The sequence below is a fragment of the Lissotriton helveticus genome, chromosome 8 (genome assembly GCF_964261635.1).
Source record: "Lissotriton helveticus chromosome 8, aLisHel1.1, whole genome shotgun sequence".
Taxonomy (NCBI): Eukaryota; Metazoa; Chordata; class Amphibia; order Caudata; family Salamandridae; genus Lissotriton; species Lissotriton helveticus.
Window position 1 is genome coordinate 346991242 of NC_136069.1, and position 26383 is coordinate 347017624.

The 26383-nt window shown below is 48.6% G+C and overlaps 1 protein-coding gene and 1 non-coding gene across 2 annotated transcripts in view; one reads left to right on the forward strand and one right to left on the reverse strand.

Annotated features, from left to right (window-relative positions):
- The window catches only part of MTUS2 (microtubule associated scaffold protein 2), a 1701731-nt gene that overhangs the window by 138777 nt on the left and 1536571 nt on the right, over positions 1-26383 (forward strand). The gene's annotated exons all lie outside the window — the stretch shown is intronic.
- LOC144774578 (5.8S ribosomal RNA) lies at positions 4380-4526 on the reverse strand. Its single transcript, XR_013600374.1, has one exon. It is a non-coding gene; the product is annotated as a 5.8S ribosomal RNA (ribosomal RNA).

Below are 26383 nucleotides of genomic sequence, written 5' to 3' on the forward strand. Positions count from 1 at the left end.
GAAGTACCACTCCTGTCTCACCGCTGCAGCTTTTGTTACAGTGGGCAGATATTGCATCTATGCTGCAAAATTGGCGACGGTAACAAAAGATGCCTTCCAGGGGTCCAAAACTAGCCCCCACTCCGGCGGCCCACTGGGGAAACATCCGGTGCCCCGTGCCTGCTCGGCCAGTCCGGCCCTGGTCACTCCCCAGTTTGTCTCCCAGAAGCAGATCCTCACTGTGCAGGCACTACACAGAAGTGGACGATTATTTTGGGAGCAAATGTGAGTTTACACACAAAAATGGGATTCTTAATTTTAAAGCATCCACAACAGCAGACTTTTTCCTTGCTCACATTTCACCATGGAAATCCTGGCAAAGTTTGGCTGAAAAAAACAGGTTGAAAATGGCAAAATACGTGGAATAAATAGTGAAAACCTTTATAGTGCATATTTTGCCAAATTTTGACTGGTGGAACTCGAAATGATGTGGTACTACTGAACCTGGTAAAATGCGCACCAAAAAGGGCAACTCGTTATGAGACCATTTGTTGTTTTGTCGCAGAGGGAACCTGTCAACTGATTTTATGTGCTGCATAATCAGGAAAGCATTGCTTAATTTCTCCCGGAGGCGGGCATTACTTTTCCTCATCAAAGTTTGATTCAGAACCTTAAAGAAGTATAATCAGAAAATGACTGAAGTATACGTAGACGGACACTGTCAAAAGGAGGGAGTAGGGTTGAGTAAGAAATCGCGTGAGTGAGATAAAAAGACAGGCACTGCAGGCTGGTGGTCGAAGGAGTCAAGAAGTGGAACCCAAACTAGGATCCTTTGAAAGTAGCAAAAGGGCATTTATGGGCGGTGGGCTTTTAAGTTAAACATTTGGTCGCCTGCACTTATTTTATATATTCATTTATCTGCTTTTGTTTTAGGAAATTAACCACTAAAGGAAGCTACATTTTATTGATCCACGGTAAACATGAAGAAATGTTTATTGAAGTGAAAAAGCAAAATATAACTATGATATTCATACATTAAAGTATAGAATTAATTGACTGCTATAGTGAAAGGCAGAGAAAACGTCGTCTAATAATACATCGTCTAATAATACATCTGGCTGAATATGGCAAGAGAAATGGTAATATGAAATACATTGTAATCAACTGTTAATGCCGTAGAAGATAAAAGCTGTTGGGTACATAGAATATAAATTGAGGCCTGCACTATAAATTGTCACCGAGGATTTCTCTACTGTTGACTTTAGGTTATTGTTTCTGAATGTAAGCTGTACCATGAAGCTCAAAGGATACAATTTATTTTGTGGTACTTCAAATACGCTCTAATTTTCCCTGTATTCAGATGACATACTCCCTTTAAAGATGACACGCAGTGAGGTGTCTCCAGTCAGTCACCACAAAGCAAAGCCTGATGAAGATTTTTTTTTTAAACTCTTTGCACAGCTGTTCGTGAAGGTTGCCTTTGTTGTACTCACACGTTTCCTGCAAGCGCTTGTAGGCTTGCTATTTTGAGTTATTTTTCACACGTTATTAAGAGCACTTGCACTCTGTTGGTTAATAGTCACAGCCTTAGTTTAATCATCTTTTACTAAACTGTTCCAGGGCACGTGGGAGCAGTTAACAGTTTACTGTGTGCAGTGGAAAATGTGAACGTCTAGGCGTTTTGTGTGCATAGCTATTACCATTTAGTGAATGTAGTACTGCGAAAAGCGTGGCTTGGGATAACTGGAAGCAGAGGGTTCAGGGTCAGGGTTGGCACCAAAATAAACCTAGACCACATTGGCTAATCGGAGAGCTAAAAAATTGTCCTGCATTCTTGAAACTGGTTAAGTTTAGAACTTGGAAAGAAGTGCTTTGCAAAGTATGGAAGACTGCATGCCTGTGTGCTTGCTGCATTCAATGTTTGTAGTAGTAACAGGGAAATCAACAGTAAAAAACAGCAGTAATATACAGCACAGGGAAATCAAAGTAAAAATCAGCCTACCAGACCATAAAACAGGCCCAAAACATAAAATAAAAAGCCCACACACTGACCTGCTAGACCAGTCCTTCTGGCACTGCCAGAATGCGGGAAACGGCCACTACAATGCAGCCATTTTCACGCAAACCTTTACCACGCATGCATTACAACGCATGCGTAACGGTTACCACGAAAGCCTTTACCACGCATACCTTTACTACGAGATACGTAGTAAAGGCATGTGTGGTAAAGGCGAAAATTTGAAAAAGGGGGCTTGGGGGGTCTCCCTCCCCCAAAAAAAGCGAGGGAATAAAAAAGGGGGTTGGAGGTGTCTCCCCCCCCCCCCCCCCCCAAAAAAAAACGCACCTGATGGGAAGCGAAGTGGAGGCAATCAGCGTTGTTAGAGAGGAAACGGAAAGAAACTTCCGCTTCCTCTTTACGACGTCTGACGTCAAAAAGGAAGATGAAGGACAGGAGACGACGTGAAGAGGTAAGAGAAATTTTAGTTTAAAAAAAAGATTGAGGGTTAAGGGCAGGGGTAAATATAAGAAGGATTGGGGGCTTGGGGGTCACGTAAGGGTACAGGGGAGGGTTATAACCTTTAGCACTAGTATGCCTTTAACATGCATACATTTACAACGAAAATCAGTGTAAATCTATGCGTTTTAAAGGAATATTCGTGGAAAAGGTCATGCAAACAAAAAGCATTCCGTTGTAACGCATGCGTGGTAAAGGCATGCGTTGCAACGGAATGCGTTGTAACAACATGCAACCCCAGAATGCACAGCAGAGCAGTGTGACCATGCATGGGGTTCACCTATGCTTGCATCTCAACACTCTACAACGCTTCACAGTTGCCCCTATTCTTTTCAGCCATAAATATTTTTTTGCACCAAAGATAATCTTAACTCATCTTCCACAACTAGTTGGAATCATGACCCGTGGGAGTTTATAATCTAAGACCGTCCTAGTACTGCAGATAAATCTTTACAAGTGATTATTTTCTACAGTATTTAATTTGAGGGAGGAATGGGGCAAGGGGAGTGGCAGTGACAGCAAACAGAGAAGAGCATGCATTGTGGCTATGCAAAATGCATGGAACATCCCCAAGCACACAGGTTAATGGTTATTTTAAAACCTTTTTCATGGCGATTCCCATCCTGAAAATATATGTAAAACTGCTCCCTGTGAAATGCAGGACTAAAATATGTTCAAAGGGGGAGGGATAGCCCCATATTTCATGTACGCGCACTTTGAGCTATGAGTTTATTATCAAGCAAATAATATTATAACTTTGGAGATAAAAAGAAGTAAAACTATAAATGCGCCAGACACACTCCTGCAGATTTTTACACTGCAGAAAATTCTCAAGTGGAGGTTGAGTGGAGAAGAGGCATGAGTAGAAGTCTATGATTTGAGTTGACTCAAGGGTCGTTCTGGGGGACTCTTGTATATCTCTGAAACAGCATGCAAGAATGAAACAAATTTGATTGTAAGTTGAAAATAGTTGAAAATGAGAAAATGTGGGCAGAAAACATATATTTTCCAAAGAAAAGGGAGTTACCCTAGTGCAAAGCAAAGGGACGGGGTAAACACAACACTTTCAAAGAAAACAATGTCCCTGTCGTTTAAATATCAGAAGGGGAATTATCTCACCATGGACCAAGTGCCTACATTAGTGTCCTATTTAATCTTATAAGTGTCATAGCCTGATCTAGCGTGAGAAACTAAGTAAGCAATGACAGATACATTTAAAATATATCTCAAGACAATTTATTAACAAAAAATATGTTAAAAACATATAATGTAAGCTACTTCTAGCTTTGATCAACACCTTAACACTCCTCCTTGAGGTTACAATCTAAAAAAATGTATCACATGAATCAGTTAAAAACGTTTGTTAAAAAATAGTCTATGTTTTTAACATATTTTTTTTAATAAATTGTCTTGAGATAATTGTCTTGGTTTACTTTGTTTCTCACACTAGATCAGGCTATGGTACTTATGAGATTAAATAGGATACTAATGTAGACACTTGGTCCATGGTGAGATAATTCCCCTTCTGATATTAAAGCGACAGGGACATTGTTTCTTTGGTAGCGTGGTCATAAAACAAACATGACGAAACATAAATATGTTTAATTATTATTTGTGTTTAGCATAGCTTGAGCTCCGTCCGGCGGGCCCCAGCGGGCACCCCGGGGCCCGCCGGATGGAGCTCAAGCACCGGGCCCGGTCCCAGCTTCTGAACCCAAGCCATGCCGGGGAGAGCCTCCCCGGGCCCCGTTGGACCCCTGTCCCCAGCGCCCGGACCCTCTGATGGGGGGGTCTGACCTTGTGGGGGGACGAAGGGGAAGCGGAGCTAACCCTGCGACTGCCCCAGCTGCGTCCCGGGGAAGCCCCGGGGTGATTGACGATCAAGCGACCCTCAGACAGGCGTAGCCCTGGGAGGAACCCGGGGCCGCAAGGTGCGTTTGAAGTGTCAATGTGTCTTGCAATTCACACTAATTCTCGTAGCTAGATGCGTTCTTCATCGACGCGTGAGCCGAGTGATCCACCACCAAGAGTCACAGGCAACGTTTTGAAAACGTTCGCCCACCTGCGGGTGCAGGAGAGGCGAGAGAAAGGCGAAGCCATCCGTCCGCCACCCGCGCGGCAAGACGGCCCGAGCGCCCCGTTCAAGGCTTCCCCTCTGGGAGTCAGACGGCACCGTTGGAAGAAAAAAACATTGCCAGGCACTCGGCCTAGGAGTCCCCCCTCACCCACAGGCGAGGAAGGGGGCTCCCAGTGCAAAGGGAGCAGGCAGCCCCGCAGCCGCTGGTCCCTCCCGGGGACACCGGAAGGGACCGCACAAGTCTTCAAACGCCTTGACCCGGCCGCACGGGACCGGGTCAAACCGGGTACCTGGCAACGAGGGAGGGTCGCTCCACCTGCACGTCAGCCATCCATTGCCAGGCGGCCCGAGCCATGCCGGCAGGCTGACAATTAGCCCACCACCATTCTTGCCTGGGTCGGAGGCAAATGGCACCTGATCAGGGCTTCCATGGAAGTTCGGCCATCTGGTCGCCCCATAGGAAAGCATTGTGGGCGACCAGATGGCCGAGGGGATCTGGGCGACCAGATGGCCGAGGGGATCTGGGTGACCAGATGGCAGGGCACGAAAGGGAAGCCATCTGGATACCCTGCGCCCCAACGGAGTGGGCGGGCGCCGGTGCATGGCAGACCGGAGGCCCAGGGCCCCAGCTGGGCCCCAGCCATGAAGGCTGTAAGGGGGACCCGACAGGCCTTTCGACCCGGGCCCGCAGACACCTTGACAAGCAGGGGAGGCCTGCACGGAACCGATGGACCCCTGTCCTGGGCCCTTGGTGGAACAGCAGTCCGGGAGACAGGGCCCAGGGCCCGAGCACCCGACCTGGGGCCCGGCGGGGCCCCTGGACCCAGCCGGGGCTCCCAGGCCTGGAGGCGCAGGGGACGCCTCCCCTGGCCCTCCGGACCGCGTCCCTGGCACCCTGCCACGCGGCAGGACCCAGGACGGAGCCCGGGGTGGGGAGGCTGCCCTCCCCGGGGCCCCTGGACCCAGCCCATCAGGGGAGTCTCCCCAGGCCCACCAGACCCCATCCAGGTCATCCTGCCACGCGGCAGGCCCAGGGACGGACCCAGGGCTGGGGCGGCATCCTGGCCCATCCAGCTGCTGGCTGAGGACCGCTAGGCCGAGAGGGGTCCCAGAGTACCTTGTCCCTAGTAATCCGGAGGAAGGCTTCCCCTCTCTCTGGGAACCTGTATGCACCGCGAGGCTCAGGGGACCCTAGGCGTGAACACGCCTGACCTCCTGGAGCCCTGGCTTGGATCGGGCAAGCAAATGGCACCTCATCGGGACTTCCAGGGAAGCCCGGCCATCTGGTCCCCCCATTGGAAAGCATTTCATGCGACCAGATGGCTGAGGGGAAATGTGCGACCAGATGGCCGGGATTGAAAGGACTCCCAGCTGCCCGCCCCAAGCCTTCGAGGTACGGCTCCTGCCTGCCCACGAAGGGCAGGGCTCAGGGGCTCGGGGAACCTGGCTGGGCCTTAGGCACGAAGAGGACCACCGGAGCTCTCGGGCCCGGATGCCTGGGGGAGGACTGCCCGGGACCCCTGGAGCCTGTCCCGGGCATGCCGTTGGCCCTGGAGGAGGGAGCCCGGATGCCTAGGGAGGTGTTGCCCAGGCATAGCCCATCTGGTCCCCGGCAGAGAACGGCCGGCCCGGGAGGAGTGTCTGGGCATTCCCTGCCCCTAGTAATCCAGAGGAAGGCTACCCCTCTTTCTTGGAACCCGTGCGCACAGAGTGATGGAGGGGACCCAGGGTGCGGAGGCGCCCGACCTCCTGAAGCCATCGCTGGGATTGGTGAGGCGAATGGCACCTCATCGGGACTTCCAGGGAAGCCCGCCCATCTGGTCGCCCCATTGGAAAGCATTGGGTGCGACCAGATGGCCGAGGGGAAAGGTGCGACCAGATGGCCGGGATTGAAGGGACTCCCAGCTTCCAACACCGAGCCTTCGCTGTATGGCTCACGCCTGCCCACGCCTGCCCACTCAGGGCAGGGCTCAGGTGCTCTGCTTTCCAGGGACTCTGGGACCCCGGCTGGGACTCAGGCACAGGGAGGACCACCGGAGCTCTTGGGCCCGGAGCCCGGGGGAGGACTTCCCGAGACCCATGGAGCCAGCCCCGGGCACATTCCATGCCGTTGTCCCTGAGGAGGGAGCCCCAGACGCCCGGGGAGGACTGCCCGGGACCCATGGAGCCCACCCCGGGCACCCGGCCATGCCGTTGCCCCTGGAGGAGGGAGCCCTGGATGCCCGGGACCCATGGAGCCTGTCCCGGGCACTCAGCCATGCCGTTGGCCCTGGAGGAGGGAGCCCCGGGCGCCCGGGGGAGGACTGCCCGGGACCCATTGAGCCCGTCTCGGGCACTAGGCCATGCAGTTGGCCCTGGAGGAGGGAGCCCCAGATGCCTAGGGAGGTGTTGCCCAGGTATAGCCCATCTGGTCCCCGGCAGAGAACCACCAGCCCGGGAGGAGTGTCTGGGCATACCCTGCCCCTAGTAACCCAGAGGAAGGCTACCCCTCTTTCTTGGAACCCACGCGCACAGAGTGACGGAGGGGACCCAGGGCGCGGAGGCGCCCGACCTCCTGGAGCCCTCGCTAGGATCGGTGAGGCGACTGGCATTTCATCGGGACTTCCAGGGATGCCCGGCCATCTGGTCGCCCTATTGGAAAGCATTGCGTGCGATCAGATGGCCGAGGGGAAAAGTGCGACCAGATGGCCGGCATCGAAAGGACTCCCAGCTGCCCACCCGAGCCTTCACGGGAGGGCTCCCACCCGCCTGCCCTTGTAGGGCTCCGGGGCTGCAGGGCTCCGGGGCTGCAGGGCTCAGGGGCTGCAGGGCTCAGGGGCTGCAGGGCTCGAGGCTGCAGGGCTTGTGGGCTGCGGGGCTCTGGGGCTGCAGGGCTCCAGGGCTTCAGGGTTCGGGGGTTGCAGGGCTCGGGGGCTGCAAGGCTGCAGGGCTCCGGGGCTGTGGGGCTCCGGGGCTGCAGGGCTCAAGGTGGCTCCAAAGCCCCACTCTGGGCCTCAGGCATCCGGGTGGGAGGGGAACTGCCTGGGAGCCTTGTAGGTGTCCGGGGTTCTGCATCAGGGACCCTTGTCCCTGGGCAGATAGACTCTTGGCAGGCCTTAGGACGGGGGCCCCCAAACCCAGGCCCCGGGTCCGGTCCCTGCTTTCCAACCCAACCAGGCCGGGGGGATCAGGGAGTCATCCCAGGCACGAGGGACCCCTGTCCCGGGCACACAGACCCTCAGGACGTGCCCTTGTTTTCCACACATTTTTTCAAAATTCTGCCTAGTGTGCGTAGTGGCGCTACGCAAACTACGCCCAGCCCTACTCACTAGTCACCTGAGCTTCTCTCCCCTAGTAGTGTATGAGAGTTCAGTTGTGGCATTATTTCAATGGTTGCTACAATAGCCAGCAAACACTGTGAAAAGCAACCTCTTAAATATAACTCTTCACTGCCACTTAAACTATTAAAGGAAAGGCACATTTTTAAAAACGCCTTATATTCTAAACTTTGCATCTTGAAAATCTGGAGGAGTCAGCAGTTTCTAGTGGAATGGTTATTTATTGGTGCTGTTTAGTTCGAATGCAGGCTAATCCAAAGCTTTATGCATGTTACCCATACACTCTAAAGCAAAAAGATGTATTTGATACTGGTTTACAGTAATCTGCGAGTCTGTTAGCAAGACTACAAGCTCCTTCATGATCTGTTTATATAAACAGTACTGAATCTGTGTATATTTTACTTTACCTGCAAGCTGAATACGTATTTGAATAAGCAAGCCACGAAGGATTCACTCCTATACATTAGAGGTTAGCCGACGTCATGTGCCCTTTTAGAGGTATTTGATCTTTGTCCGAGTTCTCTTTGATCAGGGACCCCTCAGTGACATCCTTATAATCTATTACAGCTTTTAGGGGTACTCAATCCCATATATAACAATCAGCCTATTTGCATTTCAGAGCTGACCTAGATTTTATCTAAACAAAATATGAAACCACAGTGATGGTGAAAATTATACCTCTTAACAAGATATTAAGTATTGTACATAAAGTAGTTCCTAGCAATTGTGTTCTGAAATATATATCAAAGTATATTTCATTGTTTCTTTCTCTCTCTTTCTCTTGCTTTCCCATACAAACTACTGTGCATATTATAATAAATTACCTTTAGTGCATTGTCCAACAATCACAGAGTAGTAAAAAAGAATGGATTTTGCTACAAGAATCCAAGAATCTGTTTATTTCACTAAAATCGTGGTTGCCGGGACAGTTCTTTTGAAAGTCATATTGTGATGCGAGCTGTGAAGATTTCCACACCTTTGTTCCTCGGTGGGCTGTATGTCTCTATAATACTTCACAGGAAGAACGAGGCATTAGGATTAAGGTTCTATTTCAAACGAATTAACAAAAAGGGCCACTGTACTTAACCTTGGAGACTCTAAAATAATTAACTTCCTTTCTTCCTGACAGTAGAAGTGTATTTGAGTGACACCATTTCTCCACATTTCTGCATTTCTTAAGATGTCAAATTCTTCACAGTCTGAGAATGAAGAACCAAATGCATTATGCATTACAAAAGGCAAGATATCATTCACATTTACTGAAAATTAATTTAGAAAATAAACGTATAACTAGCCCGAATGCATTATTAGTCTCTCAAATTAGGTTCAATTTGCATAAAACCAAGGGTTCCTTTCAGCAAAATAAGTTGCATAGAAAGCTTCACAACTGTAATAACCACAAGGAGGATTAAGTTGAAAAGGCGACTGGCACAATTGAGTTAAGCTAAAAATAAAATCAGGCACAGACGAAGATCCACAATATAGTTTGATTCCCGTGCCAAATGTCTAAGTAACACAAGTTGTGATTTATATATATATTTTTCAAATATGCTCTTTTGAATTTTTCCTCTTCCGTCACTTAGAAGCTGTCTCTTTTTATTTCTAGGTAGCACAACTTTAAGCCTGCCAGTCAATTTTGTTTACTGATAAGCCAAGTAAGTAAACGCCATTAAACTGATGAAGTAAAATCAAATGAATTCCTTAAGTAATGCCCATCTCTTTTTAGGTTTAGGTGAGCATGTTCGTCATGTGTACATTCAATCTGCACTTCTATATGCCCTTACATTCTTGTGTAAGGAGAAGGAAGCTATTGCTTTGGAATAAGAAAAGCTGGCCTGGGGTCATTCGGTACAGCGACCCTTTATATTTAGCGCTACTTTCAAAGAACACATCAAGTCAGAGTGCCCATGAAGCACTCCTTATTTTTAGGTCTGGCCTGGGCAGCGCATGTTCTCCTGCGAGGCATGCAGTATTGGATTATGGCTTTGAAGTCCCTCCCACATTTTTTATTGGCTTGGTTAATTATCCCTCGTAAACGCTGGTTTCTGAGTGGTTATTAGGCTTGTTAGTCCCTCCTTGGTACCGCCTTGTCTGCATTGTTACCTCCCATAATGACTGGACATTTTACTGGTGTTGTTACATGGTTTGCTATAAAGGTCGGTGAGCATTATTTTTTTCTATTTTTTTTTAAACCTTTATTTGAAATTTCACATGAATACGAATGACAAAAATGAAGAAATAATGCAGAAACTTAAGAGAATAAACATAATAAAAAAAAGAAACAATAAAAGCATAATCATTCAATAGCATTACAATGTGATATCGAATAATGACAATAAAAGAAAGGCAGCAAAGCATATCCATGAAATATGAACAGAAATGACGAGGACCAAAGTGAAATCTGAAAAGAGAGCACCACGATATCTCAACATTGACTATATCAAAGACATCGTACCAAACGAACATCATTCCAATGGCACAATTACGTACATTGAATAATACCAACAGGAAGATAACAGCTAAGTAGTAGTGCAAACACCGGCACCGTACTGCCCCAATGAAGAAATTGAAGGGGTTCAACCCACCCCGGTCGGGGTGATGCCGGATTGTGTCAGGGACTCCTGGGCCACTCGTTGCTGGGAGATGTAGTCTCGATAGGGGTCCCAGATATCCTTAGGCCTGGAAGTGGGGGGGAGTAAGGTACTGAACTCTTCGCAGTTTGTATTGCAGAATGCTAAACTGCTTAACCATGAGCGGAGAGTGGGGACACGCCTACTACCCCAGAGCAATGCTATTTCCCTCTTGGCCGACATGAAGCCAAGCGCTGCCAACATACGAATGTTCCTAGGAAAATTTACGACCTATCCCAGCAATGCAATCTCAGGGGTAGGCAGAAGTGGCATAGAGAGTATATCCCCCAATGTAGAATGAACGTCTAACCAGTAATGATGTATCTTGGGGCAAGTCCAAGTCAAGTGTGCGAAATCTGCAAAAGAGGAAAGACATTTCCGGCAGTGGTGGGGCCGGGAGTTGTCTATTCTATGTGCACGGGCCGGGGTGAAATACATCCGCCGGAGAAATTTAAACTGAAGCAACTTATGCCGACTATTCAGAGAGACATCCGTCGTGGCCTTACAGCAATATGTCCATTGTTCATCAGAAATAGGCCCGCCCAGGTCCCTCTCCCATTCGGCCCTGAGTTTGGAGTCATCACAAGGTTTAAGGGTTCCGCATTGTTTATATAATTTGGAGATCAGGTGCGCATTGGTTGGGCTCTGTATCACTGAAGTAAGAGGGGGACCTCCTCGGGGGCTAGAGGAAAGGAGGGGAAACACGCCCTCAATGCTGAGCGGAGCCGGGTGAGGATAAACGTGTCCATAAAGGAGCGGTCAGTGAACCGGGCTTCCTCCGCCACAGAGAATACATGTCCATCGGGGAAAAGGTCCCAGAGGGTGCCGATAGTAAATTTCTGCAAGGTGCGCTTCACCAGTGTCACTTCCGTAATGGGAAGAAGAGAGGCATTAGGAAGGGGCAATACCGGAGAATAAAGCGTATCTAGCCCTAAAAGCTTGCGCAGCTTAATCCACGCCCAGCATGTGGTGAATACAGTTTGAATATCACGCGGGTCCCGAGGGAAGCCAGTGGGAAGAATTGTGAGAAGCTGTCTAGGGAGAACCAAGTCTGCCTCTGGACGTAAATATGGAATACGTGCGTCCGTGTGGAGCCAAGAGTAAGCATAGGCACATTGAGCAATTAAATAATACAAGTAGAAGTCCGGTACACCCAGCCCACCCCTGTCTGGCGGCATGGTCAAGATTCTCCAGCTGACACGTGGCGTGCAGTCACCCCAGACCAATCGAAGCAGAAGAGAGCGAAGTTGCTTGAAAAAGGCTTTGGTTAGGGGAACCGGGATGTTATTAAAATAATATAGAAAAAGGGTAAGCACCACCATTTTAATGATTGCAACTCTCCCGGCCATCGAGACGGGTAGACTAATCCAGCGGTTAATCTGTGATTCCAGCGCGGAGACTGCGGAGCCATAGTTGAGGCGTATCATCGATGCAGTGTCAAGATGGGTATGAATTCCTAAGTATTTAACTGAATCATCGCACCATTCCAGCGGAAAGTCAAAAGACCAGGGTGTAGTGTTGGTAGTGAGTGGAAAAATGACAGATTTGTGCCAGTTAATATTTAGCCCTGAGAATGCACCGAAACGTATAATTTCCCATATTAGTGGAGGCAGATTACAGTGGGGGTGCCTAACATATAGTACCATGTTGTCTGCGTACATGGACATCAATAAAGGGCCAGGTCGAAACTGCAACCCACGCTGGAGGTGGTTCTCCTGGAACTGCCGGGCCAAGGGATCAAGAGCTAAAATAAACAATAGTGGGGAGAGGGGGCAACCCTGTCTTGTGCCCCGCGATAAAGGGAAGGGATCTGACAAGATGCCGTTAAGGCGCAGCCGAGCGGAGGGCCTGGTGTACAAAAAAGCGACAGTTGCAATAAAACACTCCGGCATACCCATACAGGGCATGACAGGAAGGAAGAAGGGCCATTCAAGAGAATCGAATGCTTTCACCGCATCCAATAAAATAGCCGCGGCCAGAGTAACCGGGTCAATACGGTGTAGGACCGTGAATAAGGTGCGGAGGTTAGGGAACGTAGACCTATGTGGACCGAAACCCGATTGCACGGGAGAAATAATAAAGCGACAGTCTGATTGCTATCACTTTGGGGTTAGAAGGAACTCTTGCATGTAACGCTCCAAATACACCAGGGCAACCTCCGATAGATACTCTTCTTGGTCGGCCAGATTCCCGGAAAGGCGGGAAGCATAGAGGGTCTTATAGTACGTGAGAAAGAGCTCACATACCGCCGGGGTAGATTGTATTGGAGAGCCCTCTAGAGCAGTCATAGAAATAATGCAAGTTTGGGCTCTAGGGGGGCGCAGAGTGTTTGCTAATAGGCGACCAGGGCGCTCACCTTCTCCATAGCGCCGTGCCACGCAGTGCTTATTAAGAAATGAAAGTTCCCTATCCGCCGCGTCACGAAATTTAGCACAAAGCGCCAAACGAGTGGCGGAAAGGGCGTCTGAGGGGGCAATAAGCAGTTTGCGGTCCGCAGCGGAAATCTCTTCTTCGATCTTGTCTAAGGTGGAGCGCAGGTCACGGAGGACCCCTGCGTGTTTTGAAATGCAAAGCCCTCCCACAGGACCGCCCAGGTGTCAACAGAGCCAGTGTTCAAATCAAAGTAATCTTCTATAGATTGTCGCACCTCCTCGGTGAAGACGGGGTCTAGCAATGCCCGTCCAGGGAAGCGCCAACACCTCTCGTAACCTCCCTCTCTTGGGATAAGCAGTTGGAGAAGAACCGGGCAATGATCGGAAAGAGTGCGGGGGAGAGTGTGGACTGATCCCAGCCAGCTAGCAATCATGGGGGAGACCAACCAGTAATCTAGTCTGGTCCATGTGTTGTGGAACCCAGAGTAGTGAGTGAAAACAGGGCGGATAAAGTGTAAATGTGCCTCAACGTCTACAGGGGAATAATGTGTGCAGATCTCCCGAAGGGCCTGGCGGGAGTGGGGTTTGAAATCAGGGGTGGAAGCAGTACTGTCCCTATCATGATCCATGAGAAGGTTTAAGTCCCCACCAATAATCAAGAGCCCAGTGTCAATAGCAAGGAGGTGGGTAGAAAGGGATTGATAAAACGAGAGAGTGTCAGAGTTCGGGCCGTAGACACAGACCAGTGATATCCTATGACCCAGCAGTTGACCAGTGACGATCAAGAACAGTCCTTCAGGGTCACATTTTGTGGCAAAGTGTGCAAACTGGATGCGCTTATGCACAAGGATAGCAACCCCTCTTGAATACGAACTATAATAGGAGAAATACCTATGCGGACCCCACCCCGATGCTAGGCCACCAGCCGTGGCGTCTGCCAAATGAGTTTCCTGCATAAAAAGGATGTCTACTTTATGACACATAGTTCAAGACTTGTCTCCGTTTCCTATTATCATTCAGGCCCCGCACATTCCAAGTTACCAATGACAGACCGGAGGGACCGTGCACATTTCCTAGCACAACCATATCAGCAATATCCTATAAATGGAGTCAATGTATAGGCAAATCATAGCACTCAAAAGCATCCTTATACTTTGCAAACTGCAATAATCAGCAAAAATAAAAATAAAAAACACAAAAAAAAACTCCCGCCCACCACCCACCCTCTCCCTACCCAGAAAGAGGAGTACGCAAGTACCGTTCCCTTAAAAACAAACCATGGAGGTATTCACCATGGGGCATGGCAACACCACGCCAGTCGGGCAAGCCAGCATTCAAATATCTAAAACAGTAGAATGGTAAGTATGCATTCGAACGTGCAAAAACCCACCAGTCATATTGTGAACTAATGAATAGAATAAGATAGTCATTCAGCCACTCCCGGACTGGGAAAAGAGGTCCACGCTGGATTGTGAGATCTGCAGCAGAGGGGAACGTGATCGTGAGCTACCAGGCGAACCACTTTTGTTGTTCTTGAAGTCGCGGAAAAATTCCTGTGCGGCGTGTGGGGTATCAAAAATTCTTGATTTGCCATCAATGTCCACCCTGAGTCGGGCCGGGTAGAGCATACCATAATGGAGTCCCAAATTTCTCAGAATGGCTTTGACGCTCTGATACTTTCGCCTAGCTTCCTGAACCATGATCGTAAAGTCCAGGAAGAAGGACAGGCTGCTGCCCTGCCATTGGATGTCGCCTTTCTCACGAGCCGCCCGGAGGGCAGCGTGCCGATCATGAAAGTTCATAAGTCTTGCGATAATCGGTCTGGGGGGCAGGCCCGACTTGGGCGAGGGCCCAGGGACCGATGTGCTCGCTCAACCACGAAGCCCTGGGTGAAGGTGTCCCTACCAAAAAGGTCTGACAAGAGCTGTTCCACAAACGTGTCCAGTTGACCAGTGGCCATCGTCTCCGGAACGCCAAGAAGGCGTATGTTGTTGCGGCGTCCCCTTGCCTCCAAATCTTCGTTCTTCAAAGCCACTTCCTTAAGGATCTTCTCAACTCTTTCCAGCCGTTTCAGGGAAGAAGAGGCGCCATCTTCGAGGTCAGAAACCCTGGACTCCACCACGTCAAGCCTGCGGTCGTGACCCTGGATTTTCGCGTTCATGTTGGCCAAATTCTTATCCAGGTCATCAAAGCGGGCGTCCAGGGCTTTGAAGCCAGATCTAATTTCGGCTATCATGGCGGCAGCCAGTGGGTTCGAATCGGACTCCTCTGGAGGGGGAGTAGCCGCAGCGGCAGGGTCCACTGCAGGGTCCGCCGAGGTCCCAGGAGGCTTTTCAAGAGTTTAGGCTGTCTCTGGTCTTTTTTGACCATTGTGGAAGGTGAGTTGGTGCCCAGGGAGGGCGACGCGGTTAGTGGCGTGCAAGCGTGCAAAGGAGACGACCAGTTGGAGATGAGTCGAGTCCTTGGGCCAAAGAGAGGGTGCAGAAGGGCAGTCGTGGGCAAGATCGTGAAAAAGGACCCCGACCTCAGAGCGACCAGCGCGCCAGGCCCAGCCGGGACGTCACCAGGGCGTAGAGGCCGTTGAGGACAACACAGCACCAAGAGGAGTCACTGCGCCAATGCGGGTCCCTAGGGAAAAGGCAAGTGCAGGCTCACTGTGCCTGGCCACGGTCAGGAGACGACAAGATGCTGGTGAGATCCGGAAGAGCAGCCCACAGGGGTCCCCTGCCAGGGGAAGCTGGTAGATTGGGAAAGATGGCTGCAGATTTCACCGCTTTCCAGATTTCAGAGCACCCCCCTGATGTCAAAAGGGGGGGGAAAAGCACAATCGCCCTCATCGCATCGAACCACCGCCACACCCCGACACTCCACCACCCCAGGACGTCGCACCCGCACCACGTGCACTCCAGGCCGGCCCTCAAACCTACTGTGGGCCCCGGGGTCGAAAAACTCTGTAGGCCCAAAGGCCGGAACCACCGTAATGGTCGTGGGGGCCCAGCAGGGAGGGGCAGCCAGGAGACAGGGAGCAGGGACAATCACCAGAGCAGCAGTGGGCAGGGCGAGGCGCGCGGGCGGGCGGGCAGAGAAACAGGCGAAAACTCACCCCGACTCCGACGGCCCCAGCGCATTGCAGGCAATGCCTCAGTGTAGGCCCGGTGGCATCAGGCTGAAACGCCGTCCCCAGGAGCGCCGCAGCCGTGATGAAAATACATTTTCCGGCAGTAGAGTTTCGCGCTCACAGGGGGGAGATGATAGCATGTGGATCTGCTCGCTCTACGCCAAGTAAAGGCTGCTGGAATCGCCCGACCGGCGGAGCTCTATGCGGATGCGGCCATCTTGGCCGCCTCCGTAGCCACGCCCCCAGCATTATTTTATTCAATGTTCTTTCTCTATTCCACCCACTACCTCACAGCAGCAGCACACTTAAAACATTTTTTTTTTACTAATGGCGATCCGCTTAACTATAGCGACCACAATTTATTTTTATTTTTTTTAGCAGCGTGGTCCGCATTTAGCTGCTGTGCTTATTTATTTATGTATTTATTAATTTTGTTAACTAGTATTTATTCATGTATTTATCTATTTGTTAACTAACACCCAAACAGCACTTTCACATTTATGGAGGCCACGCCTCTTTCTTTACACAAACCACATTTAAAGAAAGGTACACAGCTGATGTTAAAGTGAATGCGTGGCATAGGCGCTTTTACCCCCCCAAAAAATCTGTTTGTCAACTTGACAAAACATGCTTTTTTTTGGTCAAAGCCCCCATGCCGTGATTTTACTCTAATGTAGGACAAGTCTCTTTCTTTAGACATGGCTTGTCTAAAGAAAGGGGCGTGCCTCCATAAATGTGAAAGCTCCGCATGGGTGCTAGTAAAACAGATATTTGCAATGGATTAGGTCTCGCATTTGAGAGCGTTTAAGATATTGCATTGCCTGAAATACAAGACTCCCGAGGCGTCATTCAGCGAAATCTCCCCGAGCAACTCCATACCTTTCAGGAGCATTATAGAGCTCCCTACTCTTCCCAGAGGACTGCACCCCTGGAGCTCACAGACTATTTCGCGGATACCGTACTGGCGTGGCTGGGTGAAGGCCAGCAGAAATTTCTCCATCACGAACTAGAGCTGGATGAGAAAACAGATGCCATTATGAGCATGCAATCGGGAAAGGCGCCAGGCTCAGATGGCTTGCCAATTGACTTCTATAAACTGTTTGCCCCTATTCTAGTCCCCATTCTAAAGCAGGTATTCTACTCGGCACTCGAGGAGGGCATCCTGCCGCGCACCATGCGCAAAGCACTCATCACATCCCTGTTGAAGCCGGATAAACCTCCCACGCTGTGTGACTCATACAGACCCCTGTCGCTATTAAACTGCGACACTAAAATCCTAGCTAAGACGTTGGCGACGCACCTTAATCTCCTTATGGAGCGCCTAGTTCTCCCAGATCAAGCTGGGTTCATCCCCAACCGCGTGACGGCACATAACCTCCGCACCCTGCATGCTGTCCTTCAGGACATCAACCCTAGAGGCGAGGCAGCTGCCGTATTCCTTGAAGCTACCAAGGCCTTCGATTCCCTGGAATGGGACTACCTCATTGGCACTCTGCGTCACATGGGGGTGCCATTCCGCTTTCTGGACTGGGTTCGGCTACTTTATACACAGCCGACGGCCACGGTGCTACTCAATGGCGCCAGAACTGAACCCTTCACTGTGCAGCGAGGAACGCGCCAAGGCTGCCCCTTATCTCCTGCCCTCTTTGCTGTCTCAATCGAACCCCTGGCTGCAAAGTTGCGCCAGCATCACAATCACCGTGACCTTAACTACCCCTCCCGTCCGTTATTAGTGTCCCTATACGCGCACGATATCACCCTCTATATTGCAAAACCAAAAGAAAACCTCAACCCGATCTTACGCGAGATCACTAAATTTGGAGGATTTGCTGGAGTGCAAATTAACTGGGGGAAATCCGCCATTTTTCCACTGACTGACATCACTTTACCTCACCCGCTTGACTACCCCTTGATATGGGAGCAAGATGAACTGAAATATTTGGGCATTCGCATCTCCCGTAACAAGGAGAACATGATGCGGGCCAACTACGGCACCGTTATAGATAAGATTACTGACAAAATCACCAAGTGGATCCATCTCCCACTCTCAATGGCAGGTAGGATAGCCTTGATCAAGATGGTACTACTCCCCAAACTATTATATCTGTTCGTCAACATTCCCTATAATCCAGGGAGATTCTTCTTCAGCACCCTTCGATCCCAGCTTACCAGGTTGATATGGGGCGGGAAGCAGACACGTGTCAGCCTGGATACCCTTATGCTCCCCTTCCATCTGGATGGGTTTGACGTCCCTAACTTTCAGAGGTATTATGACTGCGCTCAGGCCCACTTTGCGGCCTACTGGTACTTCCCACCTCCCTTTATGGCACACCTTGCCGTCGAGGATGGCTATATGGCCCCCACGACTACCTCAGGCTACATACACTCTATGGTGAGGCCTAGAGAACGGGACCCTTCCACAGTAGACTGCACAGTGGCAGCATGGCGACGCATGGCGCAAACCCTAGACTGCGCGTTTCTCTACTCACCCAAGTTACCCCTAGCGAATGACCCCAGACTCCGGGTTACATGTGAAGAGATAGGGCGCAAACTCCTTAGAGAACTGTGCTTTGTCCACTGGGGCGAGTTGTATCCGAACGGGACCTTCCTAACGGCTGAACAGTTCTTCAGAGAGAGATCGGTCTCAATCATGGACACCTTCCTCTTCACCCGATTGCGACAAAATGTGCGCGCTATCACTCCCGACTTCCCCACGGAGCCGGATACCTTCGCACCACTGCATGCTATCGTACATGCAGATGCCCCACGCCACGTAGTCTCTAAACTCTACTAGCATGTTCAGGACGTTCCGCACCCCCCTTCCCTTAAAGCCCGGCAGGAATGGGATGGTGACCTCACGGAGCCACTCACCGATGATCAGTGGGAAACTAGCTGTACACAAACAAAGGCCATAACAGGTAATAACAGATTGTGCCTCCTACACTATAAATTCCTGCATCGAGTATACCATACACCTGCGTGCTTACACAGATTCCAACTCCGTGATTCTGACTGCTGCCTTTGCTGCGGCTCTGCTGGGGCGGACTTTTTTCATTTAGCCTGGACCTGCCCACAGGTGGCCGCATACTGGTCGCAGGTGTTTGAGGGGCTCTCGGCTATGCTGGGCATCACCATAGACCCTTGCCCTTTGATTGCTCCGCTCGGCCTGTCACATCAGATAGCCACCCCACACAGAAAACTCCTTGCACTCAGTCTCCTTCTTGCCAAGAGATGTGTGGCGTGCCGATGGGGAAGAGTACGGGCGCCTAAATTTAAATGCTGGCTCCGGGATAGGACCACCTGGCAGGAACGATTGCACGATTATGCTGAGCTAATGCCTGTGAGGTCTAAACCTAAGGACATCTGGGCCCCCTTTGTATCTTACCTGCTTGGCCAGCAGGCAGAGGAAGAGGATGCCCACGATCCTCCTCTTACATGCAGTCCTGTCAGCCCTTGAGGCTCCTGGGCTATGGCTGGACCATTGGGCTGCATACCACTCCCCCCCCCCCCTGTTTGTTCTGTATATTGGGCCTCATGTGACTATTACCTTACACTTGTACACCTATCCCTTGTGACACCTAAAAAGGCCAGGTGGCGCGGATAGCCGGGGTGGCTTGGTCTCGCTTCCCTCATTTGTGATTCCTTCCCGTTTGTGCACTGACTTATGGATGGGCTAATTTGTGTGCGACACTACACTTCATGATAGGAATAGTGTGGTAACTGTTTCCCTGGGGTTATAGTTTGTTGTTTATCTTCCTTTTTTCGTTCCACGCATAAACTGTTCCCTGTGTCCTACTTAGCATGGGAATATGCAACACATTGGTATCCCACTTGACACACAGTTGCCCGATCTGAATGTATCGATGTACCGTGCTCCCTAAAGAGCTTTGGGGATTATATTGGGAAGCAGCGAGGAACAACGTATAGTGGAAATGTAAGATGATGGCATATCCACAGCAACCTTGCGTGATGGCAATCATGCATCCTGGACAACACTGCCGGACCCTTGGTTGTCGGCTTAAAAGCTGTGTAAATATGTTAGAAAAACTGAGATGAAATTTTTTACCGCTGCCGGCCCAATGGGTTGTAGGCATCAGGCTGTGTCATGCTGGCTATTATCAATAAAGGTCTTACAAACTAAAAAAAAACAAAAAAAAACTTAAAGGAACATCTTCAAAGGCCAAACGGGAGGAGGAGAGTTAACCAGGGACTCGTATGTAAAATGACTGAGTCTGTGAGTCCAGTAATGACTGCTGAAACATTATTCCAAGAAGTTGCGGATTGCCAATCAGACTGCAAGATACCACAGTACCATCCTGGGTACCTCACTGGCTGATGGGAGAAAAGCCTCCCTCAGTCATTGGTATTCAAGTATATATATTTTTTTTATTTAATTTTCAGTACCGATGGAGCTTTGCAGTAACAAATGGTTCAGACATCACTAACTTTTCCAGGAGAATAACTTCTTCATTACCACCCGAGCATCTCCTCGAATGCAAACTTTTCAACAGATTTCTACCAAATACCAAAAAGCACAGTTTCTGACTACAGTTCTAACTTTCTACCAACTTTAGAATAATTCCGTTCAACAGTTTTTTTGTATTGGAGAGCACAGTTTCATATGGGAATTAAAATAGAAAATATATATATTTTTTTTTTAAATAAGATATTGCATTGCCAATAGCTTAAACTCTTGTTAATGCGAGACCCATTGCATTGCAAACGCTTGTTACTGTTTGTCACCATATTCCAAAGAATATACAGTATCCATGGGTATCCTAAATAGAGCCTTCCCACTTTACGCAGTGCTGCTGTGGTGTGAAAACCGGAGAGTGGGTGTCATTCTCACAGTTACTTGAGGCTAAGTCAACCTCGATTCTTTTGAATCAGATGACTCCACATCATCCGGTAATAATGACTAGAACAGCCCAAGGTATGTATGCAGTTGTGTGACATGTAATATGCTATTTATTGATATTGTTGAATTAGGGGAGGGGCCCCTCTGGTAAACAGTGAATGCTTTGCATGCTTTTGAAATATCCACCTCACAGGCACTGTTACAATGGGTGTGAGCGTGGAACACTAATTCTTTTATTTGCTTATGATGATGCCTTTCTGTAATTGGATGGCACACGTTTGTGACTCCAATTTTCTTTTTGAGCTGGAAACTTTTCATTTGGACTCTTAAAGTTTCGATTCACCCTTACGGTGAAACATATTTACAAACAAAGGGTCTGCAATTCTAGTAATTCTAATATTATTAAGTATGGTTTCACTCTCTGAGTAAACGTCACAAATTATTGTGAATATACTTCGAACATGATTTTCTACGAAGAACAATTTCTTAAGCATGTTTGCATAATGATATTATTGTCAATGAACTTCTGAAAATGTTGGATGGACCATATTGTCTCGCGTTTAAATGAGCAAACCTGAAAATGTATTGGAATTACTAAACACTTTCATTCTGAGCCTACCTCACACATACACGAGGGCTAGTCACAATTCATAGTTTGTAAAAGGACGCAGAGACACAGAAAGTCATGCCTGGAGACAAGGATGTGGCTCATGCCTATGTTTTCTAGGGCAGAATTTGTCCCTGTTGTGTTTTGAAAGAGAATGGAGTGGCAAGATATGTGAATGGAGCGGCAAGACATTCCTATTTCCTCCCTCCTAGCCTATTGCATGTGAACAGTCACCCTAAAGGGGCAATCGTTTAAAAGAATGTCGAAAATGTGAATTTGTGTGTTTGTGGAGTTTTTAAATCACCTCTGTCCCAAGAGCCACAACATGTGCTTGGAGTACTGCAAGCTTCAATTTCCCAGCCCATTAGCCACCATCTGGATCTTGCAGAGAGAAGGCCATTGAGCTGGGATCACAATAAATCTGATAACTTTGGGTTGCACGGTGTAAGGGCTCCTAAAATGGAGGCAAAACTGAGGATTCTCTGTACTGAGCTTCATGTTTTAGAAAACATCCAACATATAAAAACATGTGCATGAGTTATAGGCAAGCCAGGGAATTGAATCGTCGAGTGTGAAGGAGCCTCAGTATATGAGTGGGCCAGGCACCTGTTAAGTGTTAGGCTGTGGGCTATGGGTGTTATAGGTGTGTTATGTTATGTTATCAGTGTTTTTATACCACGCTAATCACCCGTGGGCGTATCCAGGCGCTTTGTAGCAGGTGTGTGAGGCCAGCACTGGGGGCTTATCATAAGAACATTCAAGGAGGAAACAACACCATACATGGATACTGAATGTACATTTAGTACTGTCTGGTGAAGATCAATGGTCTGGACAAGCTAGATATATTTATGGCCTTAGTGAGAGAAGATGCTAGAATGCCAATAGTGAAGAGCTGGCGGATCAAAGGGCCCTGGCATCAGAGACTGTGTGTGGCAGTAAGATGCTAGGGGACTGTGCAGAATAAAACACTTCAGCCGCCAGAGCAAGTGCAGACCAGAACGCTGACGCGAGGCGCTGCTGAAGGTGAATTAGATAACTATGCACTGTGACAAGGACCATCATAGTTTTGATTTTGGACCCTTGTTGTCATGTTGTTTTAGTTGCGAAGGCTGGATAATGGATTCATTCTCCCTGTTTCACCTACAATCGCAGGAATCTGGAAGCCATTGCCCTGGTTCAGTTCGTATTGTAATATTTGACCAGTGTATATTTTGGGCTTTTTCCTTGCGTGATGATGAAGCTGCAGTATATGCAGATTGTGGTATGAAATCTGCTTAATACCACTGCCTTGAATGTCAGGCGTCGCTGCTGAGACTGAGAGGCCCCCCCTACGCCTAGGGGCGGGGGGCCTTTAGTGGCATTTCGTCCGCGAGGCGAGAGGGAGGCTGGTACAGGGTACCGCTGGTTGAGGGGAGTGGGAGGGGTCGTAAAGAAATATGAGGAGGCAGGGCAGGCTGGTAGAGCGTCACTTAGGTACGCAGGCAGCACGGCCCCTTCCAGCCTGAGAAAGTGATAAGAGCACCGGACACAAGGGAGAAGCCCTCTTTGTCCTCTCGCCCCGGGAGCCCAGGGGGTTGCAGTCAGAAGCAAGTTGCCCACCCACCCATCCCTGTGTGTAAAGGTAGAACTGGCAGGGTCCCAGGCAAGGAAAATGGCGGGGACTCCTTTTGGCGGGGACTGGCCTAATCCTGGAACTGGGAGGGTAGTCCAATGGGGCTCCGGGCTGGCGGGAGAGGGGGCCGTCCTGCTGGTGGTCCTGGACTCTCCGGCCCTACCCGAGATGCCGGTGCTTGGAGGAAGCAACTTTGTGAGAGCTGGTGCGCAGTAAAAGGCGCCATGCAGTGCCCTGGTGGCCGCGTCTAGGGGGTAGACGATGGGTAGTTACCTCAAATGGAAGCAATGGAGGTGGGTTGTGGCCTGCTGGTACAACCCGCATCCCGAGGGGCTCTGGAGATCCTGAATTGTAAATACTATTGTAACCTGCGGTTCAAATGAATATTGCTTAACACAATGTTTATCAATTAGTGTTGTTTTGGTAGTAAAAGTTGGTCGAATGTTGACAGTGCCTCAGCAAATAAAGATGGCTTGATGAAAATTAATAAAGACTACGCAGTGAAGACCACCCACTGGTATGGTGCCTTTTTGTGGTGGGAGAGGGGGGCAAAGGTTTGTGGGGCTAATCGCACGTGATATGCCTACTATCCCAGCTTGCCCCTTGCGACTCCTGGCACTGCTTCTGCGACCCCTGACCCCAGAGGGTGCAACATTGTTGGCAGGAGCACAAGGACAGCTCATCATTATTGAAGTCGGTTGGGGCTCTACTTGCTGTTTTTTCTCTCAGTTTTATATTACACTAATAGTGGATAATGAAACATTATCCACTGTTAGTATAATACAAATTGGAGTACAATTAGCTGGAGTATGATATTCCTTGGCAGTTGAGGTAAGTAAAAAAACAAATGCTTTGAAATGTTTGTTGTGAGCTAGCTTGCGGGTGAATGTAAGTTTACGTAAGAGAGTATGTGTAAGTGTGAATATGTCCGTATGTGTAAGCGTGTGTGTGAATGAAATTAAAGGTAAAAGGGCATGTGATATCACTTCCGCTACCCCTGGCATTTTGTCAAATTGAGGTTCATGGTCACTGCTTAGTGGCACTCCCTAGTGAGAGACTGACAGTGCTCACAACAGTTATCGTCTGCCTTTGCGAGTGTGCATCATGTTTAAGGCAATGTGTAATGTAAGCAGATATTTTAGTGCTGAATGTGACTCACTAGGATCCATCTTGTTCCCTGTGGTCTGCTTCCTCATAGCCTCGTCCACAGTTTTAAAAGTCACTTTGAGGTTGTAGCTCAAGCTTTTAGGTAGCACAACTTTGGGCCTGCCAGTTAACTGTTGTGCTGTTACGCCAGGTTGACGCCACTGAAATGAGGTAGTCAAATAAGTGAATTCATAAAGTGTGCAACTACTGGTAAAAGGGTAGCCTGGTGCTAACAGAGGAAGCAAGAAAGCGTAGGAAACGGACTACACTTAAAGACTGAAAAGATGAATTTGTTTTTTACGAAGTGTTGTATAAAGGCCAATGAAACGTAGGTTTTTGAGATGTGCATTAGAGTCTTTAAGCACCAATTGTAGCAAAGGGCTCGACCACCTGTCAATGCTTTATGGAACTTTGCAACCACTAAGACTTTAAAAAGAACTAGAACAAAGCACCCTTGTAGGCTGATACCGCATAAGGACAGTTTTCATGTATGTAGAAGTAGATGAAGATAGAGCTTTGTCACGCAGAGTGTTTGAAGATGCAGGGTTTTGGACAGGAAGCCAATAAAGCAGTTTTAGATAGGCAGACTTCTCAGAGTGGTGGTTAAGGCCAAGGATAAGCTACAGCATTTTGAATGTGTTTGTCCAGTGCATAGGATGTCAGCTAAAGGTAAAGACAGTTGCAGTAATCCAGGTGAGAAATTGAGTGCCTGGACAAGAGTCTTACTTTAGTGCACAGGTAAAATGGGAATCATTTTCTGGATTACCCATACCATAAACAAACAGAGAGTGTATCGACAAGAGTGATAAAGGTAACTTGGGCATTAAAGATAATAACTAAATTGCATTCAGGAGCAGCAGGAGTCAAAGTGGGCCAAGATACACCAGTCACCAGGCTGAGGACCATGTGTGAAAACTTGGGCAATGACAATGACTTCCATCTTGTCTATATTCAAATGAAGAGAGTTTAAATCCATCCTTGATGCTACTTGAAACTTGTGTCACTCGAATTGGGACTGATGAAATCATTGGTTGCCATCAAGGCAAAGGATGAGCTGGGTGTGATCAAAGGATGCATACAAAAGGAGCTGGTAGGATCAAATGGTCAAATGTGTCACACAACCATGGATGTCTTTAATGGAGGAGTGGTAGGAATCAGGGAAACCATGTGAGAAACTCTCCAGGAAGTGAGACAGCAAGGCAGGCCGTGAGCTCTCATTTTAAAGTTAGTCAAGAGATCTGTAAGTGTGGAAGTGTGAAATGATAGACAGTATCAAAAGGTGCTGAGAATCTGTAGTTCCCTTCATAGTCTAATAGCATACGAATGTCATTGGCAGCTGATATAAGAACAGTTTCTACGATAAACAACAGGAAAAAGACTGATTGCTAAAAGTCAAATAATAAGTTCAAAGCTGCTGATTAACAACACTTTATGTTATTTTTGTTGGAAAGGATATGAATGATAAAGACCTATCATTGGCCAATACATTGGGATCAGCAGTGGGTTTGTTTCCAGAGGGGAAGAAGCAATCTGGTCACAAGGAAGTGATTGCAGAGGGAGGTGAGAACAGAAACATTTGTAGGAGCAACAATGGAAACTACTTTCACGGGACAGCAATGCAACGGAGAGCCAGAGGACATGGAATTCATCTTAAATACTATCAAAGCCTCTGCAGGAGGGAGAACTCCAAATGAAGAGAGGATGGAGTACCTGTCTCCAAATTGTCACTTAAGGTGGTGGTCAAGCTGATAGGGAGAGAACTAATAGAAAGTTGTAAAAATACTATCAATCTTTTGAATGGAGGAAGGCAAACCACCTGCAGCAAATTTGTTTTGTGAGTATAATTGCAGACTTTAGGGCCTAAAATTAATGTAGACTATTACAGTTATTAAAAACGTCTTTAGTTGGATTTGAAGCAAAGCTGATGCAACTGTGATAAATAGAAGTATGAGCACGGCTAATTTGAATTTAGTATGTATGTAATTCTGCTCTGTAAATGTCTCTGTCTTGAAAAGAGTAGGCAGCTTGTCATCTGCGCTCATATCATTTACAGTGCTTTTTGGTGGCTGCAACGTCTTCTGTGAGCCAAGGGGCCAATGAGGTGCATCTGTGGAATTTCCCAGGATTCAAAGGGCTGGTGGTGTCTTCAGGT